The following is an 18526-nucleotide window of genomic DNA, read 5'->3' as shown; positions in this document are numbered from 1 at the left end:
CTGAGGAGAGGATAAAGATACAAAAACAAGTTTAAAAATTAAATTTCATAATTACTAAGGTCATTTCTTCGATAGCATCAAAATGGTTTAGGTTTCCTTTAAAGTTGAAAACCCACTGTTCCTGCGCAATACGCTCCTGGTGACATCAGCGGGAGCGAGGACACGCCCGCACAGGCACAGTGGTTTTCCAATTTTAAAGTCTGAAATTCCAGAGGTGAACCGAAGGCGGGGCCAGAGCATTGTTGGGTGGGCACAGGACGTCTGGGGGGACCATTAGAAACCCCAGATAAACTTTTTTTTTTTTTCTTCCCCCCCCACCCTCCTACAGTAGTCCTTTAAAGACTGAAGAGTTATAACTGATCAGTTGTTCTGCACCACTGATAGAGCTATATATCTATCTCTATCTGTCTTGTCACTGTTTACATGCACTATGTCCCCAGCACAGCCAATTTTTTTTTCTCCCCCTACCCCACTACAGTAGCCCTTTAAAGAGGAACTGTAACATAAAAAGATCCCCTGGGGGGTACTCACCTCGGGTGGGGGAAGCCTCCGGATCCTAATGAGGCTTCCCACGCCGTCCTCCATCCGTCAGGGGTCTCGCTGCAGCCCTCCGTGGAGTCCGGGCAGCGGTGACGTCAATATTTACCTTCCTGGCTCCTGCGCAGGCGCTCTGACGGCTGTCGGCTCCGAACTACACGGAAATACCCGATCGCCGTCGGGTCCGCTCTACTGCGCAGGCGCAAGTTTCCTGCGCCTGCGCAGTAGAGCGGACCCGAATGAGATCGGGTATTTCCGTGTAGTTCGGAATGGAAAGCCGCCACAGCGCCCCCGCTGGAGCCAGCAAAGGTAAATATTGAAATGACAGTCGGCACAGTCGCCGGCTGTTCGGAGGGCTGCGGCGAGACCCCCGTGGGACAGAGGACGGCGTGGGAAGCCTCATTAGGATCCGGAGGCTTCCCCCACCCGAGGTGAGTACCCCCCAGGGGATCTTTTGAATGTTACAGAGTCTATTCACCGTAAGCCAGCCCCTAACCAGTGCCTCTGCTTCTACTCCCATAGAGCTCTAAGCTTTGCTTGGAAGGATGTTTGCTAAATCAGAGCCGTGTGCTATCTATGTGCATGTTTCCTCCCCTCAGGCTGGATTTGGTAAAGGTGTCCAGACACAGCTCCATGACGGAATCATTCATTTTGACTGAAGCTGCTAGTGCTCAGTTCACTTTAAAGGGGACCTGAACTCTTGGACAGGACAGAAGGAAAACATTGAGAAATGCCGTCTGTATGTATTTAGAGAATTTATCCTGTCTAATCCTTCCCTCATCTGTGACTTATCACAAGTTGTAACTTGCTCTGTCAGCTCAGGAATCCACTCTGCCATGGCAGAGCAGCTAATTTGCAAACACTGGACGTTAACCCTATGTCTGCTTCCATGAAAGCAGGAAGTAGACACTGCAGATTATTAACAAAGAAATTGGAAAATTGTATACTTTCCGTAATTTTCCTTTCCTGGATCAAACGATGGCATACCTATGGGTTCTAGCCCTGCCCCCTGAACCATAGGTATGCCGCCATGTTTGGTCCAGAAATTTTTATTTTTTTTTTAATTTAAAGGTTATTATGCTCATCTTTTAGAGCAGAGAGGAAGTTCGGAGTTCAGGTCTGGTTTAACATTTTGCACTGATAATAAACATTTGTTATCTTGAGTAAAGATAATCAGATGGGTGTGGCAGGGGAACAACGTCCTTACATTGTTATGCTAGCCGTTCTATCACTTCTTATGCTGGATACACACGGTGCGTTCGCGCACTCGATTTTCCCGTCGATTCGTTTATTTCCAACATGTCTGATTTGGATTTCGATGGATCGTTAGGTCGATTCGCATGCAAAGTATGCCGAATCGACCTAACGATCCATCGAAATCCAAATCGGACATGTTCGAAATAAACGAATCGACGGAAAAATCGAGTGCGCGAACGCACCGTGTGTATCCAGCATTATGCTGGGCATACACCACTCTATTCTGCCGCCCGATTGATTCCCCGCTCGATTCCGAAGGCGATTCTCTTCCGCTTGGTTTTATCTTTTTCCATTATGTTCAATGAGGAATCGAGCAGCAAAACGATCAGGCGAGAGATCGGATGTGTCGGAAATTATCTATCGATCCATCTAAATGGCTCAGAATCGAGCCGTGTATTCCCAGCATTAAAGGGCAACTGAAGTGAGAAGACTATGGAGGCTGCTATGTTTATTTCCTTTTAAGCAATACCAGTTGCCTGGTGGCCCTGTTGGTCTGTTTGGCTGCAGAAGTGTCTGAAACAAAGCATGCAGCTAATCTGTCAGATCTGACAATGTCAGAAACGCCTGATCTGCTGCATGCTTGCTCAGGGTCTAGGGCTAAAAGTATTAGAGGCTGAGGATCAGCAGGGCTGCCAGGCAACTGGTATTGCTTAAAAGGAAATAAACATGGCAGCCTCCATATACCTCTCTTCAGTTGTCCTTTAACCACTTAATTACCAGTGGACTCTGCCCCCTTAAAGAGGAACTGTCGCGAAAATCTTAAAATTTAAAACATACGTTTCTTCCAGAGTAAAATGAGCCATAAATTACTTCTCTCCTATGTTGCTGTCACTCAAAGTAGGTAGTAGAAATCTGACATTACTGACAGGTTTTGGGCTAGTCCATCTCTCCATAGGGGATTCTCAGCATGGCCTTTATTCTTTATAAAGACATTCCCTGAAAAAGATTTATACAAAGATGCTGGCCAGCCTCCCTGCTTGCTGTACACTATTTTGGCAGTTGGACGGAGCAACTGCCATTCACTAAGTGCTTTTAAAAATAAAGAAAACCCTCAGACCCCCCATGAGAAGATGGGCTAGTCCAAAATCTGTCGGTAATGACAGATTTCTACTTCTTATTGTAAGTGACAGGAATATAGGAGAAAAGTAATTTATGGTTCATTTTACTCTGGGAGAAATGTATTTATCCGTATGTATTTTAAATTTTAAGATTTCCTCTTTAAAGAAAACCTGAACTGAAAATTAAAAGTCAAAATAAGCATACACAAGTCATACTTACCTTCCATGTAGTCTACTCCTCAGTGTCTTTCTCCTCTCTCGCGTCCTGTTTGTTCACTGCGATCAAGGGAATTTTCCGTCCTCCATTTTGAAAATGGCCATTACCCCATAACAGCTTTCTGGTCAGCACACTGTTAAACTGTAAACATTGCCCACTTGAGCCATAGGGAAACAAACATGGACATTACCTGGTACATCAGTTTTCCTCTCGGCTATAACTGACAGCAACTGATATATTTCAGATCTGACAAAATGTTGTGATTATTGTCAAAAGAAAATGGTGAGCTTCTGAGAGGAACTGATGGCAAGGTAACTATGTAATGTTCATTTGCAGTTACCTCGTGTGTTTATTTTAAATATTTTTACTCAGTACAGGTTCTCTTTAAAGAAAACCTGAACTGAAAAGGAAAAGTCAAAATAAACATACACAAGTCATACTTGCCTCCCGTGTAGTCTACTCAATCTCTTTCTCCTTTCCAGCATCCTGTTTGTCCACTGTGATCAAGGGAATTCTCTGTCCTCCATTTTAAAAATGGCTGTTACCCCATTACCGCTTTCTGGTCAGCACACTGTTAAACTGTAACATCGCCCACTTGAGCCATAGGGAAACCTAAACATTACTTGGCACAGCAGTTGTCCTCTCAGCTATAACTGACAGCAACTGATATATTTCAGTTCTGACAAAATGTCAGAACTGGAAGGGACTATTGTCAGAAGAAAATGGTGAGCTTCTGAGAGGAACTGATGGTAAGGTAACTATGTAATGTTCATTTGAAGTTACCTCGTGTCTTTATTTTAAATAATTTTACTCAGTACAGGTTCCCTTTAAGGACCAGAGACCGCTGGTATAGGAAACAATGGAACACGACGAATTGCCGCACATACCTGCCTTCACCACCGCATGTTGGGAACCTGGACCACCCACCCACTCTGTCTGACGGCAGAGTTCCTGTGAGCCGGTCAAGAGCCGCTTTCATTGGCTCCTGACACTGCCTATCAATGTAAGCCAATGGGAGCTGCTTACATTGATAGACAGGGTCAGGGGCCGATTTCATTGGTCACAGGACTCTGCTGTTATAGAGACGGCAGAGCGAGTGAGCTGCGGCGGGGAGACAGCGGCGGGATTTTCGGGAGCGATGAAAGCAGCGAGAGTGCACAGGCAGCATCGGTGCATTGAAATCTACGCCCTGCCAGCCAGATAGCCATCAAAAAAGGGTGTAGATGTCAATCATAAAAGGTTCTAAAGTAGTTAATTTCTGAACATGATTGACTGGGGCATGGTGGTAGACTGGTTACTGTGGTATGCCAAAGCTGCCCATACATCAGGTGACTTTGGAGGCAAATTGATTATCTGGAAATCGTATGCTGCAGTTGCTGCACACCTGTACGATCACTTTTGAGTAATATCTTTCCTGCCTGCTGGAGGTTATTGATGCTGTAAACTGAGTAATGCATGGGCAACTTAAAGAGGAACTCTAACCCAGCATTGCACTTCATCCCAATCAGTAGCTGATGTCCCCTATCCCACGAGAAGCCTTTACCTTTTCTCAAATAGATTGCGGGGCTCTGTATACTGATATTGTGGTGAAACCTTTCAACAGGAAATAAAATATGGCAACTTCCATTTACCTCTGACTTCAGGTTAACGTAACCTGCTGGGCGTTTAAATATATTTTGCCCTTTTTTTTTTTTTCCTGCCTATCATGTAGCTAGCCTAGTGCTATCTACATGATTCTCCCCTTCCTCCTCTCTCCCTCCCACCCTTCTGATCGCCGCCGGCGATCACGCCCATAAGGAAATCCCTTTCTGAATGGGATTTCCTTCAGGGCTTCCCCTGTCGCCATGGCGACGAACAGAGTGACGTCACTGGGACTCCCGATCCACCCCAAAGCACAGCCTGGCGGCCAGGCTGTGCACGGGGTCTGCGGGGGGGGGGGGGCGTCGGCGGCGATCGGGGCAAACACGCGTGTTTGATTAAAAAAAATATCAAAATCGGCCCAGTAGGGCCTGAGTGGTGCCCTCTAGCGTCTCTGGATAAGCACAGCTCATCCAGAACGCTGGGGAGGTTAACAGAACCCGAGGTGGGTTTGTGAAATCATATTAGAACACAGAGGCACGTTCTGTATACAATGACCAGCCTCTGTGTCCTTCCAGTGTGCCTCCTTTCTCACCCCCTGGCTCTGCTGTCCCCCATTATAAAAAGTGACAGGCTAGTGACACACAGATTGTCACTCACCTGCTATTTACTTCAGTGGCAGCACTCAGCGCTGCTCCCCCACCTCCTGTATAGCACGGCTCCCCGTCTGTGTCCCTTCCCTCCCTACCTCTGTAAGCCGATTGGAGGAAGCTTACAGAGGCGGGGAGGGAAGGGACACGGGCGGGGAGCCGTGCTATACAGGAGGCGAGGGAGCAGCGCTGAGTGGCAGACTGAAGTAAATAGCAGGCTAGTGACAATCTGCGTGTCGGGACAGCAGAGCCGAAAGGGAAGAGGGGGGGTGCTAGAGGCACACTGGAAGGACACACTTCGGGTTCTCTTTAAGTAGCTATTGTGTCACCCAAATACAAATGTTAAAGTGTAACTGTCGGGTATAAAATCAATTATTTTATCCAGTAAACAAGTAATGGGGATGCTAACCAGGCAATCCAAAAGTTAAAAAAAAATCACTATTACTTGTTGATAAATGATTATTCCCCAGTTTACCTGTCTCTTATTTGGTACATTGCCGCACAAAGGAAGTTGCAGGGCATGCTGGGTTGTCCTTTTTTTTGCTTCTTTAGGGACAACTGTAGTGAAAGGTATATGGAGGCTGGCATATTTATTTCCTTTCAAGCAATACCAGTTACCTGGCTATCCTGTGGTTTCTCTGCCGCTAATACTTTTAGCCATAGCACCTGAACAAGCATGCAGCAGATCAGGCGTTTCTGACATTTTTGTCAAATCTGTCAAGATTAGCTGCATGCTTGTTTCTGGTGTGATTCAGACACTACTGCAGACAAATAGATCAGGAGGGCTGGCAGGCAACTGGTAGTGCTTAAAGAAATAAATATGGCAGCCTCCATATTCCTCTCACTTCAGTTGTCTTTTAACTTCCACCTTGGGCTTAACTAATGCAGCCTGATTGGCTGAAGCCCCTTTCTCTCCTGTTTTCCCCTCCCACACCTCTGTTCCTATCTGATTGGCCAATATTTCTCATGCTGAGACAATGCACTTTCTATTGCAGAGCTGGGTGGGAGTGCCTTAAGACTGGGAGCAGAGCCGGGACAAGGTCCTCCAGCACCCAAGGCTGAGACACCAAAGTGCGCCCTGCCACCCCAGCCATCACACACTGATTGCTATTAGACTAAGAGGCACCACAGGGCCCACAACCTCTCCAACACCTCAATATCTAGTTATCTGGCTTGCAGTCACTGCCATGTATCCCCTTTTCTTATTTCTTTCTGCTTCAAACACAATTAGGAATGACAGCTGAATGAATTCTGCGCCCCCTCTTACACTGCGCCCTGAGGCTGGAGCCTCTCCAGCCTATGCCTCGGCCCGGCCCTGACTGGGAGGAGGGCGGGCAATGCACACAATCAGGCAGAGGAGAGTAAGGGAGGAAATTACATTAGGATTGGCTTCAAGTTAGACACAGTTAAAATGGAGAATCCTAAGAAAGATTTTTTTCTTTTTTTTTGTACTATAGAAAAATCATTAAAATCAGAATATGGACAGTACAATACATGTGTTATGTAAGTAGAGCAAGTATTTATCTACTTGTATATATGGTTTTTTTTTTCTGAGATAGTATGGCTGACAGCTCCATGTAACCTCAAAAACAAGAATCAAGTGTCATGTCCCCACCCCCTCCCACTTATCATTAAGTATCAGGTAACCAGCTGTGCCACCTAGATAGTAGTGTTATGTAGATTTAACTAAAGAGCAGTGTCTCTGCTTGAATTTACAGATTCACATCAATTGCCAGCAGGTCACATGACCATACGTCTGTCTGCACGGGGAGCCAGAAGTGGGTATAAGTACAGTAGGCTATTTGTCTTTGTGAAGCTCAGAGTACATTACATACACAATAACAGAAACTCAAATACACAATGCATTGCAGTCTACACATTACACAGAGATGGCCTCGAGATCAATAAATGGAATCCCAGCATCTTCTTCACGGATAGGCAAACATTCAACAGACTTCTAGCGATGATGTGCAGATACAACCAAAAGACAATTCTCTCTGTGATCGAATCTGATTAGAGAGCGATCTGTTGGCTGTCCATACACGGCTGGCTGATTTCATGATGAGGAATTGACCTTGTGATGTCACATCTGCCACCCCCCCCCCCATACTTTACCTGGCCATGTTTGCTCCGTCTGTACACACGCCCCATGTGGTTGCTGGAGTAATGTGGGCACGTGTGTTACGTCACACGCCTTCCCAGGTGTACGGCAGTGCGTATATGGCCGTTGCTCGCGTCTGACACGGACAGGAAAAGTATAGTGCAGGGGGTTTCGATCCAATATCGCTCACCGTTACATACTTTCTTTTTTTCAAGATCATGGCAAGACATGGAAAAATATAATAAAATATTTACAAAAACGTTAGGGTTGCTTGTACTCACTTTTGTGAGATACTGTATGTACAGTATATAGAGACGAGGTGGGCTCCTTGCATACATCGCTTAGCGATATCCTTGGAGTGACTGGTTCTCGCTCTAGTTCAGTCACATTACTTGGAGGACTTGTTCTACAACTTTTCAAACACTTCACTTTATTACAACTCTGCAAAACACCACTAAACACTCTGCAAATATCTGTGTAGGGCTCTTCATGCAGAATCAGCGAGGTCAGGGCTGTAAGGGGTGCGTAAGGACTACTTCACATACACGGCAGAGTGGCATCATGTTTACCGCACCGCCCAGGGTTCCAACTGCCTGCGTGGAGCATGGTGGATCGGTTTGTGGCAGGCGGGGAGAACAATGCGCTGAGGGCCGGGACGTCGCTAGACTCCTGGACACAATAGATTCTTGGCCGAGGTGGTCGTTTAATCCAGCTTAGGCCTCATACACACATCAGACTATAGTCTTTGGAAAATGAAAGATCACAGACCAATCTTGCCACCCTTCATGTAGTATGAGAGCCATACCTTCACAGTCTTTTCTATGGAGCTGAACTCCCCATCAGAAAAAAATCTTTGCAAGATGCTGCACACACAGATGCTGTACAGACACAAAAGATCAGTATCTGCAAACAGATCTTTGGCAGGAACAGATCTTTTGCAGATACTGATCTTTTGTGTCTGTACAGCATCTTTGTGTGCAGCATCTTGCAAAGATTTCTGTCTGATGGGGAGTTCAGCTCCATAGAATAGACTGTGTAGGTATGGCTCTCATACTACATGGAAGGGGGTAAAATTGGTCTGTGATCATTAATTTTCCAAAGACTATGGTCTGATGTGTGTATGAGCCTTTAGGTCTGTAGCTTCAGTCGCATGCAAAGATACAGTTCAGCCTCGGGGAACTGCTGCTCAATGTAGACGGGTCATATCAGCGTGCGGTGCCAGCCGTGCTGCGCCTGACTATGGCGGCGCCATAGATGACATTTTATTACTTCTATAGTGGCGCAGCGGAATTTCAAATGATTTGGTTGCTGCACCTCGAATTACTTCTTCCTCCAAGTTGCTACGAATCAAGGCGGAATAATATTTAACACCGCTTGGAATTTAGCAGCACCTGCGCCCAACTGGGCGCCGGGCGGGCGGACAATACATACTCTAATGCAGGGATGGTCGTAGTCAGCCAACTTCACTACGCTGGAACTACGAGTAGTTTTACGCAATTACGCTTCGCCAAACTACGACGTCAAAATCAAATATTTGCTTCGTATGCATTTCGTAGTCTACGAGTTAAAATACGCAATTACGCGTAGTGCGTAGCGTAGTTCATGCGGACGCTTATGCCATTATGCATAAAAATGTACGCATGAATTCCTCTGCAAAATGCTTGTACCAGTAACTCTTCTATGCGTACATTCCCCTTTCCAATGCGTAATTTTGCACGCAAAAAACGCATTCCTAATTTACTTCGCAATACACATGAAAAGTGAACGTAAGGGGGTAAACTATGCGTAACGGTACTTCGCTATGCGTAAAATCGTACGCGTAGTTTTGAGACTTCACCTACGAACTACGATGCGTAGATGCGAACTACGATGCGAAAATTCGCACAGGCGTAGTTTCTGCTCATCCCTGCTCTAATGTAGAGCAATACAGGCTGCCTTGTGGGATCGCTAGTCCTCTCTAAAGATGCCCAATAACGGTACAGTTTTTTTCATCAGATGCGATCTTTTGACGCAGTTTTTACGATCGAATTATACAAGAAACTTTAATTGATCCGAATGTTGGATTTTATGATCGAATTGGAAGAGAAAAAATGTTCTAATCCACCTGTTTATGGGAACAATTGAACAGCACCTTCCGAATACTTTTGATCATAAAAATCGCATTGAAAGATCGCATCTGATGAATTTTTTTTTTACCATCAATGGCACCTTAAGGGAATCATCAGGAAACAAAATCTAAAATCTGATTTACTTACCTGGGGCTTTCTCCAGCCCCTCGCAGCAGACTGTCCCACGGTGAGCGTTCCATTCGCAGCCGCCGGCCCAGGGTCCCAGCACGGCGCCCTGCGGCCCACGGTCCCTGCGTGAAGCGCAGCTGTCAATCAAGCCCAGGTTGTCAGCGGCATACTACGCAGACGCAGAACTACTGTGCCTGCGCCTGACAGTAGCGCTTCATGCAGGCACAGTAAGGACGACCTCAAGGTCGTCCTCTGCACTGTGCGGGGACCCCGGACCGATGGCTGCGTACGGAACGCTCACCGTGGGACAGTCTGCTGCGAGGGGCTGGAGAAAGCCCCAGGTAAGTAAATCAGATTTTAGATTTCGTTGCCTGATGATTCCTTTAATGTGCCATTAATGGTAAAAAAAAATTTCATCAGATGCGATCTTTCAATGCGATTTTTTTGATCAAAAGTATTTGGAAGGTGCTGCTCAATTGTTCCCATAAACAGGTGGATTAGGGCTTTTTTTTCTCTTCCAATTCGATAGTAAAATCCAGATATTCAATCAGATTTATATTTTGTTGCCTGATTATTCCTCAGGGCCCGTTTCCACTTGTGCGGTGGGAATCGCCGCGGGAAAAAATTGCATGCCGATGTGAATATCGCATGCGGTTATATGCAAATTTTCATGCGAATTCGCATACGATTTCGCATGGATGACTATTTATGCGAATTTAACCATGGCAGGGCCTGTGTGCTTTTCCATTGTTTCTATGCGAAATCATATGCGAATTTGCATGAAAATTCGCACACCAAAACCGCATGCGAATTTCCTATTAAATACATTGTATGTGAATCGCATAGCGGTATGCAAATTCTGATGGCTCTGCCGTGCAGATTTTTTCTGCACAGAAAAAGGCTCAGAAATCCTGACAAGTGGAAACAGTCCCATCCACTTGTATTGTCTATGCGAATCTGCATACAGGAAAAACATGCAGATTCACTCTAGTGGAAACGGGTCCTCAAGGATGTTCAATGAGATTCAAATAATTCTGAGTAGATGCCAGATTATACAAATGTATTCAGCCTGAAAAGGGGCAGATTGAAGAATATGAGCCGAAAGTAGACTTTGACAGGTCCATTTGCAAGCTGTTGCATGCAAAATGTCCCTTCCCTCCAACATCCATGTTCTGAGGGGGGTGAAGGGATAGGTGCTAGGAGGAGCCTCATATTCTGCTATGCCTGATTGGCCACCTAAAGTGAACTCTGCCCCCTCCCCATAGCAAAGTCATGTGACAGCTCCCTACAAGGTTTATGCAAATATATGCAGCTTGAGGAATGAACCATCCAATCCCATCCTGGCAGGAAAATCCCTAATGAGATTTACTGCTAATTATTTGGCAGCTGGTTAATTAACCAGCAGCCACTGGGTCAGATGGCAGGCTAAGTGCTTGCAGTATTGTGTAGGAGGAAGTGCAGTCAGATGTGAGAAGTGATAGTGAGATTTTGCCCTCCCTTCCTGCAGCTGGACCCCCAGCATGACACCCCCTGAAAGGTGCGTACATCAATTCTTAGGCCACATACACACATCAGACCATAGTCTTTGGAAAATGAAAAATCACAGACCAATCTTACCACCCTTCATGTAGTATGAGAGCAGTGGCGTAGCTAAGGAGCTAGGGGCCCCGATGCAAGTTTTACAATGGGGCCCCCCATGCACTCTATACATAACAATTGATACGGCGCACCAAAACCTGCCAATGACAACTACAGTGTCAGAGGTGCAAGAAGGGGGTGGGGAACAGCTTTGTTAATGATTAACACTATTCAAAGTATCTATAGAAGTGATTATTATGAGCACAGGGCCAATACAGAGCTAATACTGTAGTTGAGGGAGTGCCCTTTCGGGGCCCCTCTGGCCCAAGGGCCCCGATGCGGTCGCTACCTCTGCACCCCCTATTGCTACGCCCCTGTATGAGAGCCATACCTACACAGTCTATTCTATGGACCTGAACTCCCCATCAGACAGAAATCTTTGCACGATGCTGCACACAAAGATGCTGTACAGACACAAAAGATCAGTATCTGTAAAAGATCTGTTCCTGCCAAAAATCCATTCCTGCAAATTGCATTCATAGTTTATGAGATCTGCAGATCCTCATACACACCTTGTTTAACTGACATTCATCTGCAGATCTGAAAATCCATCCTGGTGGATCTGATCTGCAGATGAATGTCTGTTAAACAAGGTGTGTATGAGGATCTGCAGATCTCATAGGCTATGAATGCAATTTGCAGGAACGGATCTTTGGCAGGAACGGATCTTTTGCAGATACTGATCTTTTGAATGTCTACAGCATCTTTGTGTGCAGCATCTGTCTGATGGGGAGCTCAGCTCCATAGAATAGACTGTGGAGATTATGGCTCTCATACTACAAGGAAGGGGGTAAAATTGGTCTGTGATCTTTCATTTTCAAAAGACTATGGTCTGATGTGTGTATGAGCCTTTACTGGCAGAGAGCACTAAAAAATAAAGCCGCTTTAATCCAGGGAAACTTTTTTAGTGCACTCTAATAATGCGTAACTGAAGGTAAATAAACAAAGCAGATACTTCTCAGTAGAATATTACCCAGAAGCTCCCCCATCTCCGCACACCCCTCTGTTCCAGCTCTGGCTTCCACCAAACTGTATATGTTGCTTGCGGCCGCCCTCCCCTTCATGTCTGAGAAGGCTCCTGTAGGGTTTGTGTCTGGGCAGTAGTGTGAACCCACACTTGCACTGCTTTTTCCTCCATGCTACTACACAGGCGTAAAACCTGCTGACCGGAGCAGTGCTTTTCAGCGCTGCTAGCTTTGGGCGCAGCCAGCGCCGCGATAGACTGTAATGGGAATCAGTCTATAGCGGCGCTCAGTGAGGAAGGTCGGCTCCGTCAGAAGATGGAGCCGAAGTTGCTTAAAAAACACAATAATTCGGCCTCCAGCAATCGCTGGAAGCCGAATTATTTCATTCCCCCACTATCCATGTCGGCCTGGAGGGGGAATAGTAATTAAATCGCCCCGGACTTGTACAGAAGCAGGACCAGCCATTTAACAGCTAGATCCTGTGCCCAAGTATACCAGCGCCGTATTCAAATGTACGCCTGCTGACGATAAGTGACCGCACTCATAAGGTGCCCATCAACAGTACAATTTTTCCTTCAGGTTCGATCTTTCTAAGCACCCTTTACGATCAAATTTAATAGAAATATGTACCGTTTGTGCCGCAAATTGATGCAATATGATTCTTTGGTTGATTGGAAAAATTATCAATCCGAAAATTGGATTTTATGATCGAATCTGAATGTAAAGCCTTCTTAAATCGTTCTGTTAATGGGAACAATCGATAATTGCCTTTTGATTAGTTTAAATAGTTGAACTGCGTTGAAAGATTGCAGCTGATAAAAAAAAAGTTGTACCGTTAATGGGCACCTGTCCTCTGATGGGAACTACTTAGAAAAAGAGGGTCCTGGTTAGCAGCAGAGGGTTGAGAAGTGGGCGTTAGTCCACTTTAGGGGACAGTTCTCTACTCACTGCAGCCTCTCTACAGCATGGAGTGTTGTGATAGGTTGTAGTAAACCACGCCCACACTATTCAGCCAATCTAAAGGTTTGGGAGTGTGTTGTCTACCCAATCACATTAGTTGAATTTCCCTAAGAGGTTACCTACTGGGACCCCTAAACTAGACTAGCGCTGGAGAAGGATGGGGAAGCTCAGCAGCCTTCTGACGCTCCCACCACTGATGTAAGATCTGCGTGGTAGAGCCGAGATTTGATCAATCAAGCTGTCCATCACAAGGATAAACAATCAGATGCGAATTACTCAAGTCATGCAGATCATATGCAAGGTTGCAGTATGGAAATTGGCCAATCAAATTCAGCGGCTAGATTTGTCAGCTTCCAGTCTACATATATTTACAAAAAAAAAAACAATGCATAAAACTTGCAATGATTAGCTTCTCCTTGACCATGGGTGATAGCCTGATACTGGCTTGTGCCATGCAAAGATCTGGTGCAGCCAGGATGCTTTCTGCACCATGTATAGTAAGGCCTGGTTCTCACTGCCGGATGAAAAACTGATCAGTAGAGATGGTCAATGACATGCAAATAATTTTGAATTGATGCAGGATTATGCAAATTGCATATGTATGCTGCTTGAAAAATGGACCAATCAAATTTTACCTCAGCAAGATTTGATTGGTTCATTTTCAAGCTGCATAAATTTGCATACTGCTGCATCAACTCAAAATTATTTGCATCTCTTTGACACTCCCTACTGATCAGTTTGTGATGTTAAGCATCAGGTTTTTTTTTTTTCATCCGTTTTCCACTCCATATCACATCGCTGCCCACTCAGTATCTGCTGCCATCAGCCACATTCATGTTCCTCCTGCACTGCTAGCACCGCCCCTCAGGTCCCCACCAGGGGAGAAGCCGCAGAGGATTAAGCGCCTAGAGGGTGTCAAGAGGTCCACTTGTCACATTCTCAGACCTCTCTATACTTCAGCTTACCAAAAGGACCACAAAGGGGCCCCAAATTTACTACCTTGCCTATGGCCCCATTATATCTTAATCCATCTCTGAGAAGCCGGTATACATATCTGAGCCCCGGCAGAAGCATCAGGCTCCCCACTGGATTGCAACAGACCAATGAGAATCTTCCCTCAAACCAGAGAGGAATCTTATTGGTCTGTTGCAATCCAGTGGGACCTGATGCTTCTGATGGAGCGCGGATCGGTATACCAGCCCCAGTTGGGTGCACTGCATAGTAGAGGCTACCATGCAGTGAACCCAACTGGGGCTGGCAGGGATATACAAATGCGATGGGAACAGCAGCAGGCGAGTTAAAAAAAAAAAAAAAAAGTGGTTTATCTTTTAGAGCAGAGAGGAATTTCCTCCTCGGCATCTATCACTATCTAAGGGCTGGTTCACACGGGTGTCTGCACGGCTTTCAGAGGCGTTGCGTTCTGCGGCGTTGTGGCAGCGTCACGTTCAAGCTTTCAGTGGCGTTCAGCTGCAATCAATGTTTTTCTCCCCCACAGATGGACATTAGCCGCAGCGGTTAACCGTCCCAGGACGCTACATGTAGCGTCCAGGGTCGCCTCGAATGCCAGGGAAAATCGGGATCCGAACCAGGGCTGTGGAGTCGGAGTCGGATGATTTTTGTACAAAATCCACAGCCCTGTTAAGTATTAGACTAAGGAGTCGGAGTCTGAGCAATTTTGGGTACCCGGAGTCGGAGTTGGAGTCGTGGTTTCAGAAACTGAGGAGTCTGAGTTGGAGTCGGAAGATTTTTGTACCGACTCCACAGCCCTGATCCGAACGCCGCGTTCATGCAAACGCCAGTAAAAGCCTGGTATAAACGCTCCCATTCACTTGAATGGGAGCGTTTAATGCCAAGTCCCGAATGCTGGCGGTAAACGCTCCGCAGACGCCAGTCTGAACCAGCCCTAAATTACCTCATGCGGTAACTCATTGGCCTCAATTCACTAAGATCATGCTGGAGATAAGGCCAGGGAAAACTTGCCACCACACAGGGAGAGGGTTATCTTCTCTCTTCATTCAGGCCTCTTTTCCATGAACGGTTTCTAGGCAGTGAAATGCCTCTCAAACTCTCACAACTGCTCACTGCTGCCTGGTAACTGCTTGCTGAACACACAGCTCGACAGTTCATGGAAAAGAGGCCTTAGTTACCACCTCTGTAGTTTCACACGCAGCCTGTCTAGAATTCTAGAATTATTTTAAGGATTGAAGAGTTAACTTAAAGACAGAAGCATTAACTTTAGGTTTGCCTGAGGTAAAATATTTCTTGAATATCGTCGTTATCAGCCGTAGTAAACCTGAGACAAGAGTGTAAAAGTCATTATTTTTTTTCTTTACATATCTGTGCTTATTCGTGTGCTTGGCACTGTACATACCCATGTCTATCTCATCATGTCACCTCGGGTATCCTTTAAGGTGGCCACTAACTATACAATTTGGCAAATGATTGTTTACAAATGGTTCTTCGTATGAGCGATTGGAGATAATTTGGGACCAGTAATGGACAAAAATCTCCCTATCAATCTGATTAGATCGACGGGATTGATCCGAAAATTGGATCGATGTCCTTTATCTGCTCGGATTGTTTTTTTTTTTTTTTTCCCCCATCAGTGGTCAAAAACGATTATTTCTGATTCTTCATACAAAGAATTGTTCGTAAACGATCGTTTAGCAAATTGTATCCTTAGTGGCCGCCTTAGGGAGAAGACACACATCCAATTTTGAATATCTAATATTGTGTCCAGTCAGGTGACTGGGGGGGGAGGGATTAATACTCCAGCCAATGGAAAATACATTTGATCCTAATGAAAATCTATTGTAAATGAATACTCTTCTGATTGATGTCTGATCATAATTTTTTTTTTCCGTTTTTGCAGAATGACAAAGCCATCGGTGACATCACAATTACACTATGCTCTTTGTTTGCTGAGATCTGATGAAAAATCGATTAGCAAATGGCAGTATCCAGGTAAGTCTACATCTGCCTGATGTCAATCGTTTGCCCAACCTGGGCCACATCATGTGTGTGGTGCATCCAGTGGCGGGAGGACGATGACCTGGCAGTGAATGCCTGTGTGGCAGACTGGCAGCTTCTGTCGCATGCTTCTCACACAGTATAGAGCACTCAAGTCAAACTCTGGCCCTCTGAGCCATTCCATTTGGCCCGCAAGTGGTTTCCTTGCTTTGCATTATTCTTGGCCCACTCTAGACCACCAGGAAAGCTATATTGGATGTAAAGCCCTAGACCACCAGGGAAGCCATATGGGGGAGGTAGAGGGAAACCATTAAACACTAGGAAAGTGTATGTGTACCAGGGAACTGTATAGGGGAGGACTACTAGACACCAGACAAGACAAGACAAATAACATTTATATCACGCTTTTCTCCTGGCGGACTCAAAGCACCAGAGCTGCAGCCACTAGGGCACACTCTATAGGCAGTAGCAGTGTTAGGGAGACTCGCCAAAGGTCACCTACTGAATAGGTGCTGGCTTACTGAACAGGCAGAGCCGAGATTCTAACCCACGGTCTCCTGCGTCAGAGGCAGAGCCCTTAACCATTACACCACCCAGCCACTAGACACCATAGAACTGTATAGGGGAGGACTACTAGACACCAGGGAACTGTATAGGAGTTGGTGTGTGTGTGTGTGTGGGGGGGGGGGGGTGCAATTAGACAACAGGAACTTTATAAGGTGGCCAGTAGACATTGAGGTTGGCCCCCAGCTAGGTTCCTGTGTTTCATTACGGCCCACTTTGTATTTGAGTTTGACACCCCTGGTATAGAGGCTGCAGCTGCTGGCCTGTGATAGGATGATAAGCTATAGAGGAAGTATTTTACAGAGAGTCTACTGAAAGTTGTGAATGGGGAAGTGTTCAAAATCCCCTACATGTGACTGAGAGCGGTTCCCCCTGCCTGTCCTCCCGTGTCACCCAGTGCAGACTGCAATGCCTGACCCCATGGCGGCAACACAGAGGACAGGTATGTCAGTTCTACAGGTTACCTGGGTCCTGTACAGACAGTATAGTGATTGTACAGGGACTGTTTATGCTCTGATGTGATGGGATCTATGTCTGTCTGTCTGTCTGTCTGTACCAGCTGTAGATGGACTATGGTAGGATTATATTGTGAGCTCCTCTGAGGACAGTCAGTGACATGACTATCACTATGCACTCTGTAAAGTGCTGCAGAAGATGGCAGTGCTTTATAAATACATAATATCAATATGGTAGGGATTAGATTGTGAGCTCCTTTTTAGGACAGTCTATGTACTCTGTAAAGTGGTGCTATATATATAGTGCTATATAAATACCCAATAATACATAGGACAAGGGTTCCTTGGCATTTCCCCCCACCGTGGGGGGGGGGGGGGGGAAGTATTATAGAGCACATTATAATAGGGGGTACTGTGAAAAGAAGCACTAAATTGGGGGTCAGAATATTATGAGCACAGTATGAGTGTGTGGCAGTGTAATAGGGGACAGTGAAATGAACAGCTTCACCTACTTTTAAAAACCGTGCCTCCGGAAAAATAAATGCATTATTGCAGGGGTTCCTCGAGATTCAAAAATGGTTTGCAGGGGTTCCTCGAGATTAAAAAGTTATTTGCAGGGTTCATCCAGGGTAAAAAGGTTGAGAAAGACTGACACAGGACATGACTATGGTAGGACTAGATTGTGAGCTCCTCTGAGGACAGTTACTCTGTAAGTGCTGCAGAAGATGTAATTTCTTTATAAATACACAATAATAATCTGGTAGAACAAAAGGCTATGAATATGGTAGTGATTAGACTGTGAGCTCCTCTTAGGACTGTCATTGACATGCCTATGTACTCTGTAAAGTGCTGAAGGAGATGACCGTGCTATAAAAATACATGTACTGTAATACTATGATAGGGCATTAGTCTATGATGTCAGTACTATATAATAATATGGTAGGACACTAGGCTATGATGAGTCGTATATAATAATATGGCAGTACACTGGGCTGTGATGTCAGTACTATACAGTATAATATGGTAGGACATTAGGCTGTGATGTCAGTACTGTATCAGGATGGATATTAGGCAGTGTTTACATTCCATCTGGGATGTGAGTATAAATAGCCCTGGTCTGGGGTCACGTGACGCCGCTGACCCCCTGGTGACCTCTGCACGCGGATCGGGTCAGTATGGATACATTGTAATATTGCTGTATAGATGGGGATATAGAATTAGTGAGTGTGTAATGTGTATCATCCGCTGCGTGACGTCAGTGCGGTACAGAGGCAGGAGCGGTGACGTCACGGCCGGGGGGGAGGGTCGTAGACTCCCAGCATGCCCCGCGCTGTGCCGG

The sequence above is a fragment of the Hyperolius riggenbachi genome, chromosome 6, assembly GCF_040937935.1.
Source record: "Hyperolius riggenbachi isolate aHypRig1 chromosome 6, aHypRig1.pri, whole genome shotgun sequence".
In the NCBI taxonomy this organism is placed as follows: Eukaryota; Metazoa; Chordata; class Amphibia; order Anura; family Hyperoliidae; genus Hyperolius; species Hyperolius riggenbachi.
The sequence above is the reverse complement of the archived record's forward strand: the minus strand, read 5'-3'. Positions refer to the sequence as shown.